Source organism: Mandrillus leucophaeus, unplaced genomic scaffold (genome assembly GCF_000951045.1).
Source record: "Mandrillus leucophaeus isolate KB7577 unplaced genomic scaffold, Mleu.le_1.0 Scaffold654, whole genome shotgun sequence".
NCBI lineage: Eukaryota > Metazoa > Chordata > Mammalia > Primates > Cercopithecidae > Mandrillus > Mandrillus leucophaeus.
In genome coordinates this window covers 514,070-518,455 of record NW_012107075.1, presented here as the reverse complement: position 1 = coordinate 518,455, position 4,386 = coordinate 514,070, and positions in this window count along the sequence as shown.

The following is a 4,386-nucleotide window of genomic DNA, read 5'->3' as shown; positions in this document are numbered from 1 at the left end:
AAGTGATTGATTTGAGGATCCAGATTTAAAGACACATGTCTCCTTAGATTTAATGCATGCAAAGCACTTGGGGCAAAGAGGACCTTTTCTGGTTTTTTTCTCCCTTCTTTTGCCTAAGAGTGATACATCCCCTGCCCAGCTGCTGAGCTTCCAGCTTCTCACTGAAATAGTGCTCTTGGGAAGAGAGGCATGGTGAGAGGTGATAACTGGTGAGCAAAACTAAAGCCAGAATTTTCAAGGATTGCGGTCCACGGAGAGCACACTTCTAACCCATCCACACCGAAACTGAGCAGGACAAAAGGGTTGCACATGAGACCCCCATTTTCCAACTCTATTTGTGGTGCCAGCATGTTCCACCTTCCTCCAGGTCATCCAAGGAGCTCAGGATCAACTTTCACGTTCAGAGCTACACTTCCCCAAACACTGACTGCACCTTGCCTTTATGTGACGTCTCTACTTTAGGTACCACAGATCCTCTGCAGCCCAGACCTCACCTTGGAACTGCAGAGTCCTGACAGTGGGTCTGCCTGGCTGTCATCTCCACTCGGATGGCCATTTACGCCCCACATAGGGCTGTCAGCTCCTATCCCTCAAAACGACCTCACCACAGCAGTAGAAGGCAACCCATCCATTCATCCAGTGGCTCACACTGAAAACCCTGGAGTCAACTGCAACTTTCCTATTACTCACACCCCACAACCAAGGCATCATCCAAATACCCTCCACCCTCCCTTCACGGTAGATCCAGAATCGCAGCATTTCTTTCCCCAGTAACTAAGCCCGGGCCCTGTCACAGAGCCACAGAGTGTTTCTTGCCATATAGACACCAGGTCATGTCACTCCTCTGCTCAAAACCCTCATCTCACTCACAGTAAAATTAAAAGTAACAGTCCTGGCCGAAAAGGAGACTGGTCTGCCCTACCCAACCCTTCCCTTACTCGCCATCTCCTGCTTCTCTTCCCCTTTGTATTAACCACCTGCTGCTGCATCGTCACCACCATGACCTTGATGGCTTCAACAACATACACTCACCATCTGACAGGCTCCCTGGGTCAGGAGTCCGGGAGTGGCCGAACTGGGCCATGACTGCTTAGGGTCTCACAAGGCTGCAACCCAGAGCTGGGGCTCACCTGGAGGCCGGGATAGTGAAGAATCTGCTTTCAGCCTCCCTCCGAACACTAGCAGGATCTGTTTCTCGTGACTGTAGGACTGAAGTCTGATTTATTGCTTGCTGTAAGCTGGGAGCCACCCGCAGCTCCTGGAGGCCTCCCAGCAGCTCCTAGAGACCACCTGCAGCTCCTAGAGGCCCCCCAGCAGCTCCTAGAGGCCCCCCAGCAGCTCCTAGAGACCACCCGCAGCTCCTGGAGGCCACCTGCAGCTCCTGGGGGCCACTGGCAGCTCTGGAAGGCCACCCACATCTCCCAGAGGTCGTGTGCAGCTTTCAGAGGCCACCTGCAGCTCCCAGAGGCCACCACAGCTCCTAGAAACCACCTACAGCTCCTCGAGGACACCCACAGCTTCTAAAGACCACCTGCAGCTCCTTGCCACGTGGGTTTCCCCAGTAAGGTTGCTAAGGTCATCTAGCCAGCAAGGAAAGTGTGTGGTCTAAGGATAAGATGGAGACTTGCATACCCGTGTTAGAATGATGGGAGGGACACTCCATGGCTTTTGCTGGTACATTGTATTTGCCTCATTGAAGAGGAAGGGATTGTACAAGGGCATGAACACCAGGAGGCAGATTCTCTGCCTCACCTTCTCATTTCCCTCCATTACATGGCCTGCCATGAACCTTAGCCCATAGGTCATCTACAGTAGATGCTAATTTCCAGGGTCCTGGCCAGATTGCACAGAGGGGCCTCATCTTCAAGCCCATGGGAGAAAATCTCTAAGTTAACCTAGACAAAGTAAAGAGGTGCTTGCTGTATCATCTGCTTTTCAAAGTTACCAAACACAATAAGAAAGGTTCTCAAGTATTTCACAAATACCTCCCATGGGCTCATTGTTCAGGATATGCTATTTAGTTCAATCCGGGGTAACTTGAGTTTGTACCTAGCTATTTTCTCTTCTCTGAACTCCATTGAAAATGGAGATTTGAATGACAATGAATGAGATTTCTAGTATCATCGTTGTTGTGCTTAAACCATCTGAACACTTAATTTCACAATGTTTTGTTTTCCAATCCCTGTCTGTAATAACAAATCTCGTGTTTTCCACCCTGGGAATAGCTTTTCACTATTCAACACAATGACGTTTCTGAAAGGTGTAATTTGTGCTGGGCAGTCAATTGCATGTGTGGAATTTAATACATGATAACTCCGGTTCCTTGGCAAAAAGACAGACGAGTGCCTAGTACATCAGGAACCTAAAGGAACTTGTGCTCTGAGCCCCAGGGATGAGGATCAGTCTCTGGGTACTAGGTGTTTTGCTACTATTAACAGTTATCCTGATGTCTGCTGACAGAGCATAGACCTCAGTTTTAGGTTCTATCTACCCTCTGCACATAGACCTGAAAGTCATTTTACCTCTTCAGTTCTCATGTTCCCTAAAGCATGGGTTACATGATACTTATCTGAGAAACATTTCCATGATTTGTGAATTTTAATTTCATTAATATTTTTCAATTATTCAGAAGGTTAAATATTTTGAGGCTAACCTATTTTAATTTTCTCCATGATTTCTTGAAGTAATTTATTTCTTTCAAATGCCTTTTATACTCTGATATCAACTGTTTATTTGCATCCATATTTTACTCACATTTCTGTTTGCTTTAAACATGCTCCATTTTTAATACATGTGTATGTTTTGCTGCACAGTGTTGAGCTAAGATTATTTCTTTCAACTAGCTGTTCTCATCAGTACCATTTGTTGTTTATCTGTATTATGGTAGTCACCCCTTATCCACAGTTTAGTTACCATGGTCCAAAAATATTACATGGAAAATTTCAGAAATAGACAATTCCTAAGCTTTAAATTTTGCACAGTTCTGAGTAGTGTGGTGGAATCTCTCACTGTCCCACTTTATACCTCCTGGGACATTAATTATCCCTCGGTCCAGCATGTTCATGCTATCCACCTGTCAGTCATTGACATTGTCTGCTGCTACCATCCAACCATGGATGTTGTCTTGGCTCAATGATCCAGGATCACCTGAAGCAGATGATCCTCCTGACATCAGGTCAACAGTAGCCTAACACGGTGTCGCAATGTCTTCACCATTTACTCGCTTCCTTTAATCACATAGGCATTTTATATCTCACCTCATCATAAGAAAAAGAGAGTATAGTACAGTAAGGTATTTTGAGAGAGAGAGAGACCACATTCATATAACTTTCATTACAGCAGATCACTTTAACTGTTCTATTTTATTATTGTTAATTTCTTATTGTGCCTAATCTACAAATTAAACTTTATCATAAGCATACATGTACAGGAAAAAAACATAGTATCTGTAGAGTCTGTGTTATCTGCAGTTTCAGGCATCCACTGGGAGTCTTGGAACATAGTCCTATAGATAAGGAAGAATTACTCTACTCAGATTTTCTTGCAGGAATGTTGCTTGACAACTGACCCTCCCGAATATCAGTAGCCTGAAACAACAAACATTTATTTCACATCAACTTCTCAGCTCCAGGCAGAGGTGAAGTTCAGGCACGCTCCACGTGACTTTTGATTCTAGGACCCAGGCTGAAGAATCAGACACAGTCTGAACTGTGATATTCTTGTGGTGGATGTTAGAATACAAAATAAACACTGGAGACTTGTAAAGTATCTTAGAACCTTTGTTTGGAACTGCCATGCCGTCATATTTGCCCACATTCTACTGGCCAAAATAAATCAAATTACCAAGTCCAATATTAATGATGCAGGAAAGTATACCCTTCTGGGGCAGGGGAGTGGAGCACAGTGCTGGAAAAGGAGAGTGCATATTTTCTGAACAGTCACAAATAAACATTTTCCATTCTCCCTAACATTTCAAAAGAATCACCCAATCAAGGTGCAGCAATTAAAAGCTCAAATGTTACAATTTTTTCATCCGGTCTCGGTGGGACTTCTCTTGGTCTGGAGACCTAAGGATTTTTTCAAAGATATGTTCCTCACAGAGCTGAAAAACAATGGTGGCATCGAGCAGGACAACTGTCTTGAACATTTCTATTGGAATGGGGAAGAACAGGGAGGACCCTGCAGTCGCTGGCCCATAGCAATTCTGAAACCCAGTTGGCTGGTGTTCCACAGTTCCCTATTATCAGGGAAAGAATGTTGGTGGGTTAGGCTGAGGTTCTATTTCATTGTTCTCCATCGCTCCTGACTTCTCTTTCAAAGAGTTCCTTCTGTTATTCCTTCCTTCCTTCCTTCCTTCCTTCCTTCCTTCCTTCCTTCCTTCCTTCC